We start from the raw sequence: 20,828 nt of genomic DNA on the forward strand, positions 1-20,828 counted from the left end.
GATGTATACACCAACACTTAGCAGCACTTTCCAAACATTTCCTATCTCAATTGAAAAAAACATGTCAATCGATAGTGTCCCTTTAAAGTGAACCTAAAGTCAGAAAGAAAAAATGAGTTTAACTCACCTGGGGCTTCCCTCAGCCCCCTGAAGCTGATCGGTGCCCACACTGACTCCATCAGATGTCCCTGGACCGGCCGGCGGCGACTTCCGGTTTCGCCGTCACCGGCCGACAGGCTGGGAACGCGAGTGATTCTCCGCGTTCCCAGCCAGAATAGCGCCCCCTATGCTGCTATTGTGATGGAGTCAGCGTGGGCACCGATCAGCTTCAGGGGGCTGAGGGAAGCCCCAGGTGAGTTAAACTCATTTTTTCTTCCTGACTTTAGGGTCACTTTAAGATTATTTAACAGTGACTGTATATCTAATGTGTATGCTGTTGAGATCATCAGATCCACTATTGATGTAATTTGCGGTTATTTTAATATGAATAGTATGATTTGAGTGCATGGTTTACTGGACTATGTTCTAAGCTAAGTTCTTTTATGCTTCCCAGTTACTCCTTATTTTGCCTGATGAAGCCGGTTGCACCTGCCAAACGTGTTGCGCTGTGGAGTAGTTAAATAAAGCCAATTTTTGTCTGAAATTCGACATTGAGTCTTCTTTGGGGAGGTAAGTCCACCACTTCCTCCATTTTTAAACTGTTTTAAGCGTTTTTAAAGCTCAACACACACCATACAATCTTGGTTGTACAGATTTACCAAATCTATGTAGTATAAGGGCCAAGAGATTGAAAATACCTTGAATGATTGATTGGATAAGCTCTTATACTACATGAAAGTGGTAAGGTTGAACAACCAAGATTGTATGGTGTGTGTTGAGCCTTACTCTGATTGGTGCCTCTGTTCAAGTGTTTACTAGGTTATGGCCACCTGATGGATCGTTTTCTTCTCAAAAGGTTTAATCAGGCATGTTGGAAAATCTTGGTCACAGGGGCTGAATGGGGTGCCCAGCAGTAGTGGGGTTCGAATTCCTGATGACCGTCACCCTCCAAGTGTATGTGTACCATCCCGGGACTTTGGGGAGTGTTGCAGCCTTGCAGGCTCAGCGGTCATGCCGGCGTGACTCCTCCCCTCCTGTGCTCTGCGGCTTTTTGAATTGCAAGCGCCTGACGTAATTACATGTGGCGGTTTCACGTGTTGCGAGCGCTTGCAGTGGCAATTCAAAAAGACGTCAGACACAGGAGGAAGCATGGCGGTATGACAGGGGTGCATGCAACACTACACAACGGCCGGGGGGGCAGGGGTTAAGGGGTGGGCGGGGATTGAGGAACATACACTTGAGGAGGTGGCAGAGCTGGGACGACCTCCAATATCTGTCTGTAGTGTGTGGACAGTTAATAGATCCCTCTCTGATCAGATTCAATCAAACCCGGGATCAGTCTCATAGTCTGGTGGCAGATTCACAATGGTACGGCCATTTTAAGGGCTGATCCGCACTTGGATCGCAAATCACGGTTGCGATCGTGTTTTTGCGGTTTGAAATTTCGCGGTGGTTTGCGATGGTGATTCCCGTTCAAATGAATGAGAATCACATTGCAATAGCCCCAAAATGCTGTATGCAAATTCGCAAACGATGCAGTGAGAATGATCCCATTACATCTGGCGATCACGTGAACCTGTCCTAAAGCAGATGTTCTAATCTTTCGGGTTTAAAACACAACTTCAATCTCAGATCTGCACGTGACCTTTTGCCCTCCCCTAGAATTACTTCCTTGGATTCACATGCACAAGATTTCTCACATGCTCCACCCCTCCTCTGGAATGCCCTTCCACAACATATCTGTCACTCTCCAACCTTTGATATCTTTAAACACTCTCTCAAAAAAAATTTCACATTGACCTCTGGCCAAGTTGTACTCCTTACTAGATAACCTAAAACACACAGCCTCTAGGTATGAATATTGCATACTGCCCCACCTCTTGTACATCCCCCCCCCCATTCCTTTAGATTGTAAGCTTATAAGGACACCCATTGTGTCTTGGATTTTGTTATATATTTCACTAGTAGACCCATGCCCGTTTAAAAATGGGCTCTAGGGCTCTAGGCCAGTCACTGCGCTTGCGCGCGCACCCGCCATGCAACTGCCAGCCCACCAACCTCGCTCCCTGGTCCCTCCAGCTGTCCGTTACTGTGCACATGCACAGTAACAAAATAACAGGGACACAGAGACAGCTGCTGGACGCAGCGACAGTACGGGATTATTATAGAGGATTCATCATGTTACTTTTTGCTGTCATTACCAAGTCTGTATTTTGTACCAATTTTGTATATTGATTTATACCATTGTCTTTATTGTTTTGTACTCCATGTTTGTTCCTTACTTGGTACAGCGCCACGGAATATGTTGGCACTTTATAAATCAACAGTAATAATAAAACATTACATTTCCTTGTCTTCTTCTGGAGGGTAGATGGAGACAAATCTTGACTGTTGGGCTTGCTTTACTGTTCTGACATGAAGTCGAGGAGGAAGTGCACTGTGATTGGTCGCTGTGGTTGGCCTAACAGAAGGCTGTAAGTGGCAGTTGGTCTTTTATTACCAGTTTAATAAACACAGCTGTGTCCTGTAATTCAGTTGCCAGCGAGACTCCCTCCACCCTTCCTTAGTGATGTGACTACATTCAGCTGGCATTGGGTATGATTCTGCACTGGGCACGGTCATCATCCCAGGAGGGTGCAGCATCCCCCAGAATAATGGTGGGCATGGTACAGCCCTCTGCTTTTCAGGAAACTACAATTCCCAGCATGCCTGGTGCAACTTGTAATTCACCTGTGGAATTCTGACATTGCATTCATATCCTATGCGTCTCATGTTAACGTGTATGGGCAATCTCCTATACATTCGTACCTTTGCCTCCATCCCCCAAGGATACCAGAGCAGGCAGGTATATGAAGTAGTCATCTTGCCCATTGCTCTCCTCAATCCCCTTTCTTACATGCGCAAATCCCTACCAACTACTTCCTGTTCGGCCAGGTCGGGCAATAGTGCACAGGAGCTGGCCCGGCTACGTGAGTCCTTTATCGCGCAGCCGGGAGCGCTCTGCACATGTGCACGACGCAGTCATGTCGTCATACACAGAGCAACTGCGGGTGCCTAATCAAGGTTGCACGCGGCCGCTTGTGCACTAATGCCCGACCGGCCGACCAGGAAGTAGCTTAGCGTCCCAAAATTACGGCAGGGTTGAGGCTCCCCCCGCACTTTAACCACCTTACGACCGCCTAACACCAATCGGCGGCCGCAAGGTGGCTCCTCCAGGACTGTGTAACGCCAATTGTTTTGCAGGGAATCGCGCATCCTTGCTTGAGTAACAGCGGCAATAGTTGCCGGCAGACTGTTTAATGGCGAAACCGCCGCTTATTTACCTTGTACAGCGCTGCGTTCTCCTGCCGTGTTGTACGAGGACAGCTCTGTCACTGAGCTGTCCCCTCCATTGGCTGAAAAGATGATCGCCTCTCATAGGCTGATGCCTATGAGAGCAGGTCACACTGTTTGGCTTTCTGGGGGACGACAATTTTAATAATAATAAAAAAAAAATCGTTTCAGCAACAATCAGATGCCACCAACAGAAAGCTCTTTTGGTGGCAATAAAAGGGGGGAAATTCATTTGTGTGCTAATTTGTACAGCCCTGCAGCGAGCTATTAAAGCTGCAGTGGCCTGAATTGTAAAATAAATAGCCTGGTCAATAGGTGGGTGTAAGCCTGTGGTCCTTAAAGAGACACTGAAGCGAAAAAAAATATATGATATAATGAATTGGTTGTGTACTATAAATAATTACTAGAAGATGAGCAGCAAAGAAAATATTCTCATTTTTATTTTCAGGTATATAGTGTTTTTTCTAACATTGCATCATTCTCTAATATGTGCAGATTACACAACACTCTGCATTCAAAATGATTCTTTCAGAGCAGTCTGTGAACTAATGACCTCTCCTCTGGCAGATAAAAAGAAAACTGTTCACTTACAGTTGAGATAATAAAAGTCAGAAGACAGCCCTCTCCACAACTTTGAAAGTCGTAGAGATTAAATAGTAACTGTCAGGCTGCAAAAGATAATTTAAACCTCTATTCTCCTGTGTTAAACAGTTTAGAAGGAAGCCAAAAAGGCAATACTGAAGTTAAAAATCTCTCTTACTTTTGATGTGTGCTGAACAGCAAGGATGTTAGACCCAAGCTCTCAAAAGGATGAAAGGCCGCATACCATACTGCAAAGCATTCTGGGGCTGCTTGGGTCCTCCCCTCCGCTGCTAGTGAGAAGTTACAGTCTCATGTTACAACAGCCAGCACGGAAAAATCTCCGGGCAGAGTATACTGCATGAGTCGGCTATTGTTCCTAGCCACATGGCTAATTAATATTCACTGCACAGTAGTGTTGTATTTTTGTATTGAGTGGAATCATCAGGAAGCAGGCAGGACATGATGACACATTTGGCTTCATAGGAGACAGACAAACATGGAACCTGCATGAGCTGTCAGGAGCATCATTCTCTGCAAATACTATATAAAAATTCTGTGAAATCCAAACGTGGACAGTGAAATGCATATGTAATGTAAGTACAGCCAATCTTTAGCTACTGATATATGTGTGTTTTTTTCTCTGAGACCTTATACCTAACAGCTCCTCTTTAATGGCTTTTTTACATAGAGATAACAAATGGAGTTTCTTAACTCTTCCTGTACTGGAAACCATTACACTGATTTATCTGATCTTAATGTTTTATTTCTTAGCTGTGCTACACATACAAATCATAATATCATAATTTTTTTTTCGCTTCATTGTCTCTTTAAAGTGGATCCGAGATGAACTTTTACTCATTGCATAATTGTGTGCCTTTCCTATTGTTTATAGGGCATTCCTCAAGCCAAATACTTTTTTGTTTTTGTTTTAATACTCTAATTCCCTATAAACTAAACAAGCCACGCCCACAGGTTTTCAGAGAGCCAAGGCACTTTCAGACAGCAACAAGGGCTCATGGGAGCTCAGTCTGGGCAGGAGGAGTGGGAGGTGTTACTAGCCAGAGATTTCAGAGGCTGAGGGGAGGAGGGAGGAGGAGAGATTCGTTTTTTTGCTCAAGATACAGATAAGCTTGCCTCTGTGTATTGTTTGTTTACAAACAACATTGCTGCTGTCATTGTATCACAGGAAGGAATAATCATATTCTATTAACCACTTCACCACTGAGGGGTTTTACCCCCTGACCACCAGAGCAATTTTCACCTTTCAGCGCTCCTTCCATTCATTCGTCTATAACTTTATTATTACTTATCCCAATGAAATGAACTATATCTTGTTTTTTTCGCCACCAATTAGGCTTTCTTTAGGTGGGACATTATGCCAAGAATTATTTTATTCTAAATGTGTTTTAATGGGGAAATAGGAAAAAATGTGGGAAAAAATTATTATTTTTCAGTTTTCGGCCATTATAGTTTTTAAATAAAGCATGCTACTGTAATTAAAACCCATGAAATGTATTAACCCATTTGTCCCGGTTATAAAACCATTTAAATTATGTCCCTATCACAATGTTTGGCGACAATATTTTATTTGGAAATAAAGGTGCATTTTTTTCAGTTTTGCATCCATCCCTAATTACAAGCCCATAGTTTATAAAGTAACAGTGTTGTACCCTCCTGATATAAATATTTAAAAAGTTCAGTCCCTAAGGTAACTATTTGTTTTTTTTTTTTATTGTATTTTTATTTTTATTTTTATAATTACAAAAAAAAAAAAAAAAAAAATTGGGGAGTGTGGGAGGTAATGAGTTAATTTATTGTGTAAATGTAATGTTTGTATATGTAAAATGCTTTTAGGGTGTAGTTTACTATTTGGCCACAAGATGGCCACAGAGTGTTTGTTTACATGCGACCTGTAAGCGTCAGGAAGGACGCTTACAGGAAGCAGTAGGAGGCTGGGAGACGCACAATGATCTCGCTGTTTCTGAAAGAAGCAGCAGATCATTGCGGGGGCTAGATCAACGAACGGGAATGTATTTTCCCGTTCATTGATCTCCGGGCGAGCGGGCGGCGGCGTGCACGAGCGGCGGGTGCGCGCGCACGAGCGGCGGGAGCGCGGACAGCGGCGGTAGCGCGGAAGGTACGGATTTCTCCGTCCCTGTTTTTTTAGGAGGGAAAAAAGGGGCGGAGAAATTCGTACCGCTGGGGGTAAAGTGGTTAAAGCGGTTTGCAGCTAGATTTGCTGTGTAAACTATCTAAACTTTAGATAAGATATGTAGACAAATTGTTATAGTTAGTTTTTCATCTCGGATCCACTTTAACCACTTGAGGACCCACCCTTTACCCCCCCTTAAGGACCAGCGCTGTTTTAGGTGATCTGTGCTGGGTGGGCTGTGCAGCCCCCAGCACAGATCAAAGGGCACTCAGAGCGATCAGATCGCCCCCCTTTTTTCCCCACTAGGGGGATGATGTGCAGGGGGGGTCTGATCGCTCCTCCTGGCTGGCATTTTGCGGGGGGGGCACCTCAAAGCCCCCCTCCGCGGCGAAATCCTTCCCCTCCCTCTCCTACCTGCTCCCCCGGGAGATCTGGGCTGCACAGGACGCTATCCGTCTTGTGCAGCCAGTGACAGGACGTCCCCTGTCACATGGAGGCGATCCACGGCCGCTGATTGGCCGGGGATCGCCGATCTGCCTTACGGCGCTGCTGCGCAGCAGCGCCGTACAAATGTAAACAAAGCGGATTATTTCCGCTTGTGTTTACATCTAGCCTGCGAGCCGCCATCGGCGGCCCGCAGGCTATTCACGGAGCCCCCCGCCGTGAATTGACAGGAAGCAGCCGCAGTACGAGCGGCTGCTTCCTGATTAATTAGGCTGCAGCTGGCGACGCAGTACTGCGTCGCTGGTCCTGCAGCTGCCACTTTGCCGACGCACGTTATGAGTGTGCGGTCGGCAAGTGGTTAAGGCTGCTGACACACAGGGACGTTACAGGCGCACGTTAGTGCAGCCTGTAACGCTCCCCCAACGCACAGCAATGTAACACAAGTGGGCTGTTCACACAGCCCACGTTGCGTTACATGTAACGCTGCACGTTGTCCGGAAAGTGCAGCATGCTACGGCGTTAGAGCGGCTATAGCCGCGTTAGACTGTTTGCACATGCTCAGTGGGGGGCGGAGAGGAGGCGGGGAGAGCCAGCTACAGTAGCCGCGCACATGGCTACTTAATATTCACTGCACTGGCGGCCACTGATTGGCCGGCGGGACCACGTGATGCGGAGTGTCTCGCTCCGCATCACGTGGTCCCGCTGGCCAATCAGCGCCACTCTGGGAGACCTTATAGGGATAGAGCCGCCTAACGCGGCTCACTCTACCGTCCTCTCTTGCAGCACCATACGTTGTGTTAGGTGCACGGTATGCGACCTTAACATGGCACCTAACGCAACGTCTTGGTGTGCAAGAAGCCTTAGTGGTTAAACAGTCCGTTGCGGGGTGATCTTTCTGCATTTGGAACCCTCCACACCGCAATCAATGTGATAGCCCCAAAGGGCATTGTTGTGTGACACAGCGCAGGAAGTGTGAAACGGTCTCAGAGAATGTCCATGTTGCGGATCCAAATAAAAATAAGGTGACGTCAGCAGGACCCTCTACTGTCTTCTACAAGACATTTCATCACCCCTACAGAGTGACGTCTTCAGCTCTGATGAGTCATACAGGCAATTCACTTACTTCAGTCAGCGGTGCGGCTAATTGATGCTCTTATGCAGATGTTAATTGTATAAATGCCTGGCTGTGATACTGTCTCCACAATGTCTAGGCAAAGAAGACAAAGCAGTGTTGTAAGTGGGTGATAGAAATTTGCCTTCTTAAAACAGAAGGTATTTGCAGTTATTCAGGTTGGAGTGATCATATGAGGTCTCCCACAATGCATCACTGCTGAACTTGCAAATCATCCTTCGTTGTCCCTGATAGCTAGCCACACCTCCAGAACCGCTGGAATGCAATGATGTGTCAGCTTGTAAATATTACAGAACCACAATAATCCAACGTGCATACAGACTCTCGCCCTTTTTTAGTATTTGATGGTTCTATTTATTTTATGTCAACATATTACACAGCGGCGTTGTACACAGTCTTGGCACTAAATGTCCCTCACAGGGGCTCACAATCTAGTCTCTACCATAATCATAAGTTTATATCATGTAGTGCGTATATCATAGTTTAGGCCGGGGCCAATTTAGGGGGAAGCCAATTACCTTAAGCTGTATGTTTTTTTTGGGATGTGGAAGGAAACCAGAGTGCATGGAGGAAACCCACACAGACATGGGGAGAACATACAAACTCCTTGCAGATTTTGACCTGGCTGGGATTAGAACCAGGGACCCAGCGCTGCAAGGCTAGAGCGCTAACCACTACGCCACCTTGCTGCCCTGAGAGTCCTGTTTCCTCAACAGACCGTCCCATCCTGCAGAGTCACCCCACAAGCTCGCCCCATTCAAACCCCCCTCCCCCAGTGTTGAGCAGAGCGATTATTCAGGGATTGCTTGGAGCCCCTGATATACAAATCTCTGCTCTCCTCTCTGCTCCATGCTGCGCACCTCCTGTGGCCGTCCTCCCCACTCCCACCGATCCATTGCTGGGACTCCCGAACACAGTCGACAAAGGCTTGCTAAATATGTTGCCATGACTGGGCTGCCGTCCATGCACAAGCGCATTCGCCTTGTGCAGACGCAATGACTGCCTGCTGCTCATGCTGCCTGTTTCCTCCGTGTACAAGCAGCTCTGTGCTACTTGCAGGCGCGGGCCATCGTGGTGCCTGCGCAGTGCGGTCGCTTTCGTACACGGACAGGAGCGCTGCCGCTAACAAGAATAGCATCCCAGCGATCAGTGTTGGGGTGCAGGAGGATCGTAGAAGCATCCAGATCCTTGATGGCTAACCTTGGCACTCCAGCTGTGACAAAACTACAAATCCCATCATGCCTCTGCCTCCACGAGTTATACTTATACAGCTATGAGTATTGCAATGCCTCGTGGGACTTGTAGTTCCACCACAGCTGGAGTGCCAAGGTTAACCATCACTGATCTAGATCATCCATTACTACTTTTTTTTGGGTCACAGGTTCACTTTAAGGTAGGGGTCACACTTATCGCCTTTCGAGCGCGTTTTCTGCACAGAAAAACTGATTTCAATTGAGAACTCATGTTAATCAATGGGCTAGGTCACACTTGAATACAGATTTCGCGCAGAAAAAAAAACTGACACCTTGCACAATCTTGTCAGTTTTCTCTATAAATGACGTACTAGCTGCTGTAATCCATGGAGGGGTCACACTTGTTTTTCAGTTTTCTGTAAAGTGTAGAAAACTGGAAGACAAGTGTGACCCCTTGCTCAAGGACAACTGAAGGGAACAGAAACACTTGATCTGCTGCATATATATGCTGCATTCTTGTTCAGGGTCTGTGGCTAAAGATACCTGTACAGCAACTTGGCGGCCGATCCACCATCCAATCTGATATCGGTAATTATTATCGAATTGGATGAAAATCTGTGCCACCAAGTGCACGCCCAATCAACAGTGTGAGGGGCCAAGCATGTCGGACATGCTGCAAGATGTCGGGCTGTCGTGGTCGGTCGGTTGTGCGGTGGTAACAGGACGAGCCCCCTGTGCATTCGTTTACAACCTGCGCATATAGAAGGCGCGCTCACACGCCTGTCCCCCTGTGTCCGCCGTCCTCTGCTCTCTGCAGTCCGTCCGCGCACCACGCATGCATGACAGGCACAAAGCACGCACACAGGAGGACAAAGCAACAAGAATTTTATTACCTTGTTTCCATGAAAATAAGACAGTGCCTTATATTTAATTTTTGCTCCAAAATAAGTGCAAGGGCTTATTTCCCAGGGATAAAAAAAAAAAAAAAAAAGTGGGATCAGCGCATCACCAGGCCGCCACCGATTGGCCTCAACTCAGAGATGCGCTGAACCCCCCCAGAGACTGCAAACGCACCTTGAACCAAACAGAAGCTCTGCATATACACCAAAAGCAAAACTGTTAAGTGGGAGCAGCTGGCCGGAAATAAATTAAAACATAGTAAAGAGCTGAGCAGCGCTACTTAAAAACAGATGAATGCTTACCTGCAAAAGTGTGCAAGCCCCACTAATGGGATAAAGTACACACTGAGCACACACATGACCTGTCTACCGCTTGGAGGATGTTGGTTTCCTCTAACAGCTTGCATGCAACTTGTTAGGTACTCGTCCCTCCCACTGTCGTAGAAGTCTTTCCTCCATGGGAGGGGACCTAACACTAACTAAATTATACCTATGCATATGCATAGCCTGGGCGCGCTACCAAGTAAAATTGAAAATTGCGTAAAAAAAAAAAAAAAAGTGGGATCAGCGCATCACCAGGCCGCCACCGATTGGCCTCAACTCAGAGATGCGCTGAGCCCCCCCAGAGACTGCAAACGCACCTTGAACCACTTTTTTTTTTTACGCAATTTTCAATTTTACTTGGTAGCGCGCCCAGGCTATGCATATGCATAGGTATAATTTAGTTAGTGTTAGGTCCCCTCCCATGGAGGAAAGACTTCTACGACAGTGGGAGGGACGAGTACCTAACAAGTTGCATGCAAGCTGTTAGAGGAAACCAACATCCTCCAAGCGGTAGACAGGTCATGTGTGTGCTCAGTGTGTATTTTATCCCATCAGTGGGGCTTGCACACTTTTGCAGGTAAGCATTCATCTGTTTTTAAGTAGCGCTGCTCAGCTCTTTACTTTATTTCCCAGGGATGCCTTAAATTTCTATCAGGAAGTGTCTCTCAGCAGAACATTTCCTGTTCCTTTGTACTGTGCTGTTCCTGGATTTGAAGGTATGCTACTGTACAGATCAGGTACCAGCCCTGTCATCTCTGCACACTGCTGATAACCTTGCTGTATGCCAGGATGACATAGCCGTGCCCGATCAGCACTACCTCGCTGTGTCACTGCATGCTAGCCGCCTCTTCCAACTCTTTAACTTCCGCTAGGGCTTATTTTCAGGGTAGGGCTTATATTTCAAACTTGCTCAAAATTCCAGCTAGGGCTTATTTTCAGGGTAGGTCTTATTTACAGGGAAAGAGAGTATATAGGATAATGAGTGAAAATGAGCAGCATAGGAGGGCTTAGAAGAAGACGCGAGCTACGGAGAGTATAGGAGAGCCTGTAAAGAACACGAGATATGGGAATACAGGAATATAGGGCGATGCAGAACATGGAAATACCAGTAATGCTGGAGACATGGTAGCATTTGCAGCATGATTGGACATCAACTCCAGCCCAGAGCCAGATCACTTACAAGCCAAACAAGTCAGGTGCCTAAGGCGTGTTGAATGTCAAGGGCCCCTGGCTGCCATCCCCTCTGAGCACTTTTCACCACCTTACCCACAGAAAGTGAAATTAGGAAAGGCCAAAGCTACTGTCTTATGTTAGGCCTCATGTCACCTCTCCCAGCCTCTCCACCAGTCAGTAGCACAGGAGTGACACCTGTCTGGCCCAGCAGCAGACTCCGCACACTTCACATTCTAGACTGAGTGCTCTCAGCGTCCCCGCGAGTGTTTACCCAGCGACTGCGCGCCGCAACGGAGACAAGAGTGCAGCTTCATGTACCTGACAAACACATTACATGCCTGACATCACTGTCCTCCTAGCACTGCTGGAGGAGCCACTAGGAGACACAAGAGTGCAGCTTCATGTACCTGACAAACACATTACATGCCTGACATCACTGTCCTCCCAGCACTGCTAGAGGAGCCACTAGGAGACACGAGTGCAGCTTCATGTACCTGACAAACACATTACATGCCTGACATCACTGTCCTCCCAGCACTGCTGGAGGAGCCACTAGGAGACACAAGTGCAGCTTCATGTTCCTGACAAACACATTACATGCCTGACATCACTGTCCTCCCAGCACTGCTGGAGGAGCCACTAGGAGACACGAGTGCAGCTTCATGTACCTGACAGACACATTACATGCCTGGCATCACTGTCCTCCCAGCACTGCTGGAGGAGCCACTAGGAGACACGAGTGCAGCTTCATGTACCTGACACATTACATGCCTGAAATCACTGTCCTCCCAGCACTGCTGGAGGAGCCACTAGGAGACACGAGTGCAGCTTCATGTACCTGACAGACACATTACATGCCTGACATCACTGTCCTCCCAGCACTGCTGGAGGAGCCGCAACGGAGACACAAGTGCAGCTTCATGTACCTGACAAACACATTACATGCCTGACATCACTGTCCTCCCAGCACTGCTGGAGGAGCCACTAGGAGACACGAGTGCAGCTTCATGTACCTGACACACACATTACATGCGTGACATCACTGTCCTCCCAGCACTGCTGGAGGAGCCACTAGGAGACACGAGTGCAGCTTCATGTACCTGACAAACACATTACATGCCTGGCATCACTGTCCTCCCAGCACTGCTGGAGGAGCCACTAGGAGACACGAGTGCAGCTTCATGTACCTGACAAACACATTACATGCCTGACATCACTGTCCTCCCAGCACTGCTGGAGGAGCCACTAGGAGACACAAGTGCAGCTTCATGTTCCTGACAAACACATTACATGCCTGACATCACTGTCCTCCCAGCACTGCTGGAGGAGCCACTAGGAGACACGAGTGCAGCTTCATGTTCCTGACAGACACATTACATGCCTGACATCACTGTCCTCCCAGCACTGCTGGAGGAGCCACTGGGAGACACGAGTGCAGCTTCATGTACCTGACAAACACATTACATGCCTGACATTACTGTCCTCCCAGCTCTGCTGGAGGAGCCACTAGGAGACACAAGAGTGCAGCTTCATGTACCTGACAAACACATTACATGCCTGACATCACTGTCCTCCCAGCACTGCTGGAGGAGCCACTAGGAGACACGAGTGCAGCTTCATGTACCTGACACACACATTACATGCCTGACATCACTGTCCTCCCAGCACTGCTGGAGGAGCCACTAGGAGACACGAGTGCAGCTTCATGTACCTGACAAACACATTACATGCCTGACATCACTGTCCTCCCAGCACTGCTGGAGGAGCCACTGGGAGACACGAGTGCAGCTTCATGTACCTGACACACACATTACATGCCTGACATCACTGTCCTCCCAGCACTGCTGGAGGAGCCACTAGGAGACACAAGAGTGCAGCTTCATGTACCTGACAAACACATTACATGCCTGACATCACTGTCCTCCCAGCACTGCTGGAGGAGCCACTAGGAGACACGAGTGCAGCTTCATGTACCTGACAAACACATTACATGCCTGACATCACTGTCCTCCCAGCACTGCTGGAGGAGCCACTAGGAGACACAAGAGTGCAGCTTCATGTACCTGACAGACACATTACATGCCTGACATCACTGTCCTCCCAGCACTGCTGGAGGAGCCACTAGGAGACACGAGTGCAGCTCCATGTACCTGACAGACACATTACATGCCTGACATCACTGTCCTCCCAGCACTGCTGGAGGAGCCACTAGGAGACACAAGAGTGCAGCTTCATGTACCTGACAGGCACATTACATGCCTGACATCACTGTCCTCCCAGCACTGCTGGAGGAGCCACTAGGAGACACAAGTGCAGCTTCATGTTCCTGACAAACACATTACATGCCTGACATCACTGTCCTCCCAGCACTGCTGGAGGAGCCACTAGGAGACACGAGTGCAGCTTCATGTACCTGACAAACACATTACATGCCTGACATCACTGTCCTCCCAGCACTGCTGGAGGAGCCACTAGGAGACACGAGTGCAGCTTCATGTACCTGACACATTACATGCCTGACATCACTGTCCTCCCAGCACTGCTGGAGGAGCCACTAGGAGACACAAGTGCAGCTTCATGTTCCTGACAAACACATTACATGCCTGACATCACTGTCCTCCCAGCACTGCTGGAGGAGCCACTAGGAGACACGAGTGCAGCTTCATGTACCTGACAGGCACATTACATGCCTGACATCACTGTCCTCCCAGCACTGCTGGAGGAGCCACTAGGAGACACAAGTGCAGCTTCATGTTCCTGACAGACACATTACATGCCTGACATCACTGTCCTCCCAGCACTGCTGGAGGAGCCACTAGGAGACACAAGTGCAGCTTCATGTTCCTGACAGACACATTACATGCCTGACATCACTGTCCTCCCAGCACTGCTGGAGGAGCCACTAGGAGACACAAGTGCAGCTTCATGTTCCTGACAGACACATTACATGCCTGACATCACTGTCCTCCCAGCACTGCTGGAGGAGCCACTAGGAGACACGAGTGCAGCTTCATGTACCTGACAGACACATTACATGCCTGACATCACTGTCCTCCCAGCACTGCTGGAGGAGCCACTAGGAGACACGAGTGCAGCTTCATGTACCTGACAGACACATTACATGCCTGACATCACTGTCCTCCCAGCACTGCTGGAGGAGCCACTAGGAGACACAAGTGCAGCTCCATGTACCTGACAGACACATTACATGCCTGACATCACTGTCCTCCCAGCACTGCTGGAGGAGCCACTAGGAGACACGAGTGCAGCTTCATGTACCTGACAGGCACATTACATGCCTGACATCACTGTCCTCCCAGCACTGCTGGAGGAGCCACTGGGAGACACAAGTGCAGCTTCATGTACCTGACAGACACATTACATGCCTGACATTACTGTCCTCCCAGCACTGCTGGAGGAGCCACTAGGAGACACAAGAGTGCAGCTCCATGTACCTGACAAACACATTACATGCCTGACATCACTGTCCTCCCAGCACTGCTGGAGGAGCCACTAGGAGACACGAGTGCAGCTTCATGTACCTGACAAACACATTACATGCCTGACATCACTGTCCTCCCAGCACTGCTGGAGGAGCCACTAGGAGACACGAGTGCAGCTTCATGTACCTGACAGGCACATTACATGCCTGACATCACTGTCCTCCCAGCACTGCTGGAGGAGCCACTAGGAGACACGAGTGCAGCTTCATGTACCTGACAAACACATTACATGCCTGACATCACTGTCCTCCCAGCACTGCTGGAGGAGCCACTGGGAGACACGAGTGCAGCTACATGTACCTGACAGGCACATTACATGCCTGACATCACTGTCCTCCCAGCACTGCTGGAGGAGCCACTAGGAGACACGAGTGCAGCTTCATGTACCTGACAAACACATTACATGCCTGACATCACTGTCCTCCCAGCACTGCTGGAGGAGCCACTAGGAGACACAAGAGTGCAGCTTCATGTACCTGACAAACACATTACATGCCTGACATCACTGTCCTCCCAGCACTGCTGGAGGAGCCACTAGGAGACACGAGTGCAGCTTCATGTACCTGACAAACACATTACATGCCTGACATCACTGTCCTCCCAGCACTGCTGGAGGAGCCACTAGGAGACACGAGTGCAGCTTCATGTACCTGACAGGCACATTACATGCCTGACATCACTGTCCTCCCAGCACTGCTGGAGGAGCCACTAGGAGACACGAGTGCAGCTTCATGTACCTGACAGACACATTACATACCTGACATCACTGTCCTCCCAGCACTGCTGGAGGAGCCACTAGGAGACACAAGAGTGCAGCTTCATGTACCTGACAAACACATTACATGCCTGACATCACTGTCCTCCCAGCACTGCTGGAGGAGCCACTAGGAGACACAAGAGTGCAGCTTCATGTACCTGACAAACACATTACATGCCTGACATCACTGTCCTCCCAGCACTGCTGGAGGAGCCACTGGGAGACACGAGTGCAGCTTCATGTACCTGACAGACACATTACATGCCTGACATCACTGTCCTCCCAGCACTGCTGGAGGAGCCACTGGGAGACACGAGTGCAGCTACATGTACCTGACAGGCACATTACATGCCTGACATCACTGTCCTCCCAGCACTGCTGGAGGAGCCACTAGGAGACACGAGTGCAGCTTCATGTACCTGACAAACACATTACATGCCTGACATCACTGTCCTCCCAGCACTGCTGGAGGAGCCACTAGGAGACACAAGTGCAGCTTCATGTACCTGACAGACACATTACATGCCTGGCATCACTGTCCTCCCAGCACTGCTGGAGGAGCCACTAGGAGACACGAGTGCAGCTTCATGTACCTGACAAACACATTACATGCCTGACATCACTGACCTCCCAGCACTGCTGGAGGAGCCACTAGGAGACACAAGAGTGCAGCTTCATGTACCTGACAGACACATTACATGCCTGACATCACTGTCCTCCCAGCATTGCTGGAGGAGCCACTAGGAGACACGAGTGCAGCTTCATGTACCTGACAAACACATTACATGCCTGACATCACTGTCCTCCCAGCACTGCTGGAGGAGCCACTAGGAGACACGAGTGCAGCTTCATGTACCTGACAAACACATTACATGCCTGACATCACTGTCCTCCCAGCACTGCTGGAGGAGCCACTAGGAGACACGAGTGCAGCTTCATGTACCTGACAAACACATTACATGCCTGACATCACTGTCCTCCCAGCACTGCTGGAGGAGCCACTAGGAGACACGAGTGCAGCTTCATGTACCTGACAAACACATTACATGCCTGACATCACTGTCCTCCCAGCACTGCTGGAGGAGCCACTAGGAGACACGAGTGCAGCTTCATGTACCTGACAAACACATTGCATGCCTGACATCACTGTCCTCCCAGCACTGCTGGAGGAGCCACTAGGAGACACAAGTGCAGCTTCATGTACCTGACACACACATTACATGCCTGACATCACTGACCTCCCAGCACTGCTAGAGGAGCCACTAGGAGACACAAGAGTGCAGCTTCATGTACCTGACACACACATTACATGCCTGACATCACTGTCCTCCCAGCACTGCTGGAGGAGCCACTAGGAGACACAAGTGCAGCTTCATGTTCCTGACAAACACATTACATGCCTGACATCACTGTCCTCCCAGCACTGCTGGAGGAGCCACTAGGAGACACAAGAGTGCAGCTTCATGTACCTGACAGACACATTACATGCCTGACATCACTGTCCTCCCAGCACTGCTGGAGGAGCCACTAGGAGACACAAGAGTGCAGCTTCATGTACCTGACAAACACATTACATGCCTGACATCACTGACCTCCCAGCACTGCTGGAGGAGCCACTAGGAGACACGAGTGCAGCTTCATGTACCTGACAAACACATTACATGCCTGACATCACTGACCTCCCAGCACTGCTGGAGGAGCCACTAGGAGACACGAGTGCAGCTTCATGTACCTGACAAACACATTACATGCCTGACATCACTGTCCTCCCAGCACTGCTGGAGGAGCCACTGGGAGACACGAGTGCAGCTTCATGTGCCTGACATCACTGTCCTCCCAGCACTGCTGGAGGAGCCACTAGGAGACACGAGTGCAGCTTCATGTACCTGACAGACACATTACATGCCTGACATCACTGTCCTCCCAGCACTGCTGGAGGAGCCACTAGGAGACACGAGTGCAGCTTCATGTACCTGACAAACACATTACATGCCTGACATCACTGTCCTCCCAGCACTGCTGGAGGAGCCACTAGGAGACACAAGAGTGCAGCTTCATGTACCTGACAAACACATTACATGCCTGACATCACTGTCCTCCCAGCACTGCTGGAGGAGCCACTAGGAGACACAAGTGCAGCTTCATGTACCTGACAAACACATTACATGCCTGACATCACTGTCCTCCCAGCATTGCTGGAGGAGCCACTAGGAGACACGAGTGCAGCTTCATGTACCTGACAAACACATTACATGCCTGACATCACTGTCCTCCCAGCACTGCTGGAGGAGCCACTAGGAGACACGAGTGCAGCTTCATGTACCTGACAGACACATTACATGCCTGACATCACTGTCCTCCCAGCACTGCTGGAGGAGCCACTAGGAGACACGAGTGCAGCTTCATGTACCTGACAGACACATTACATGCCTGACATCACTGTCCTCCCAGCACTGCTGGAGGAGCCACTAGGAGACACGAGTGCAGCTTCATGTACCTGACAGACACATTACATGCCTGACATCACTGTCCTCCCAGCACTGCTGGAGGAGCCACTAGGAGACACGAGTGCAGCTTCATGTACCTGACAGACACATTACATGCCTGACATCACTGTCCTCCCAGCACTGCTGGAGGAGCCACTAGGAGACACGAGTGCAGCTTCATGTACCTGACAGACACATTACATGCCTGACATCACTGTCCTCCCAGCACTGCTGGAGGAGCCACTAGGAGACACAAGAGTGCAGCTTCATGTACCTGACAGACACATTACATGCCTGACATCACTGTCCTCCCAGCACTGCTGGAGGAGCCACTAGGAGACACGAGTGCAGCTTCATGTACCTGACAAACACATTACATGCCTGACATCACTGTCCTCCCAGCACTGCTGGAGGAGCCACTAGGAGACACAAGAGTGCAGCTTCATGTACCTGACACACACATTACATGCCTGACATCACTGTCCTCCCAGCACTGCTGGAGGAGCCACTAGGAGACACAAGAGTGCAGCTTCATGTACCTGACACACACATTACATGCCTGACATCACTGTCCTCCCAGCACTGCTGGAGGAGCCACTAGGAGACACAAGTGCAGCTTCATGTACCTGACAGACATTACATGCCTGACATCACTGTCCTCCTAGCACTGCTGGAGGAGCCACTAGGAGACACAAGAGTGCAGCTTCATGTACCTGACAAACACATTACATGCCTGACATCACTGTCCTCCCAGCACTGCTGGAGGAGCCACTAGGAGACACGAGTGCAGCTTCATGTACCTGACAGACACATTACATGCCTGACATCACTGTCCTCCCAGCACTGCTGGAGGAGCCACTAGGAGACACGAGTGCAGCTTCATGTACCTGACAAACACATTACATGCCTGACATCACTGACCTCCCAGCACTGCTGGAGGAGCCACTAGGAGACACAAGAGTGCAGCTTCATGTACCTGACAGACACATTACATGCCTGACATCACTGTCCTCCCAGCACTGCTGGAGGAGCCACTAGGAGACACAAGAGTGCAGCTTCATGTACCTGACAAACACATTACATGCCTGACATCACTGTCCTCCCAGCACTGCTGGAGGAGCCACTAGGAGACACGAGTGCAGCTTCATGTACCTGACAGACACATTACATGCCTGACATCACTGTCCTCCCAGCACTGCTGGAGGAGCCACTAGGAGACACGAGTGCAGCTTCATGTACCTGACAAACACATTACATGCCTGACATCACTGACCTCCCAGCACTGCTGGAGGAGCCACTAGGAGACACAAGAGTGCAGCTTCATGTACCTGACAGACACATTACATGCCTGACATCACTGTCCTCCCAGCACTGCTGGAGGAGCCACTAGGAGACACGAGTGCAGCTTCATGTACCTGACAAACACATTACATGCCTGACATCACTGTCCTCCCAGCACTGCTGGAGGAGCCACTAGGAGACACAAGTGCAGCTTCATGTACCTGACAGACACATTACATGCCTGGCATCACTGTCCTCCCAGCACTGCTGGAGGAGCCACTGGGAGACACGAGTGCAGCTTCATGTACCTGACACATTACATGCCTGACATCACTGTCCTCCCAGCACTGCTGGAGGAGCCACTAGGAGACACAAGAGTGCAGCTTCATGTACCTGACAGACACATTACATGCCTGACATCACTGTCCTCCCAGCACTGCTGGAGGAGCCACTAGGAGACACGAGTGCAGCTTCATGTACCTGACAGACACATTACATGCCTGACATCACTGTCCTCCCAGCACTGCTGGAGGAGCCACTAGGAGACACGAGTGCAGCTTCATGTACCTGACAGACACATTACATGCCTGACATCACTGTCCTCCCAGCACTGCTGGAGGAGCCACTAGGAGACACGAGTGCAGCTTCATGTTCCTGACAAACACATTACATGCCTGACATCACTGTCCTCCCAGCACTGCTGGAGGAGCCACTAGGAGACACAAGTGCAGCTTCATGTACCTGACAGACACATTACATGCCTGACATCACTGTCCTCCCAGCACTGCTGGAGGAGCCACTAGGAGACACAAGTGCAGCTTCATGTACCTGACAGACACATTACATGCCTGACATCACTGTCCTCCCAGCACTGCTGGAGGAGCCACTAGGAGACACGAGTGCAGCTTCATGTACCTGACAGACACATTACATGCCTGACATCACTGTCCTCCCAGCACTGCTGGAGGAGCCACTAGGAGACACAAGTGCAGCTTCATGTACCTGACAGACACATTACATGCCTGACATCACTGTCCTCCCAGCACTGCTGGAGGAGCCACTAGGAGACACGAGTGCAGCTTCATGTACCTGACAGACACATTACATGCCTGACATCACTGTCCTCCCAGCACTGCTGGAGGAGCCACTAGGAGACACAAGAGTGCAGCTTCATGTACCTGACACACACATTACATGCCTGACATCACTGTCCTCCCAGCACTGCTGGAGGAGCCACTAGGAGACACAAGAGTGCAGCTTCATGTACCTGACAAACACATTACATGCCTGACATCACTGTCCTCCCAGCACTGCTGGAGGAGCCACTGGGAGACACGAGTGCAGCTTCATGTACCTGACAAACACATTACATGCCTGGCATCACTGTCCTCCCAGCACTGCTGGAGGAGCCACTAGGAGACACGAGTGCAGCTTCATGTACCTGACACACACATTACATGCCTGACATCA

The 20,828-nt window shown here is 49.6% G+C and overlaps 1 protein-coding gene across 5 annotated transcripts in view; it reads left to right on the forward strand.

The window, feature by feature from the left end:
- The window catches only part of ARHGEF2 (Rho/Rac guanine nucleotide exchange factor 2), a 352,466-nt gene that overhangs the window by 73,800 nt on the left and 257,838 nt on the right, over positions 1-20,828 (forward strand). For 3 of the 5 annotated variants that reach the window (XM_068252215.1, XM_068252216.1, XM_068252217.1), the window contains exon 2: positions 554-669. The exons of 1 other annotated variant lie outside the window; for it this stretch is intronic. The gene's annotated coding sequence lies outside the window, so the exon portion shown is untranslated. Of the gene's footprint in view, positions 1-553; positions 670-2,673; positions 2,695-20,828 lie in introns of those variants that run through there. One more of the 5 variants, XM_068252221.1, reaches the window with a different exon arrangement.

The sequence above is a fragment of the Hyperolius riggenbachi genome, chromosome 9, assembly GCF_040937935.1.
Source record: "Hyperolius riggenbachi isolate aHypRig1 chromosome 9, aHypRig1.pri, whole genome shotgun sequence".
Classification (NCBI taxonomy): Eukaryota; Metazoa; Chordata; class Amphibia; order Anura; family Hyperoliidae; genus Hyperolius; species Hyperolius riggenbachi.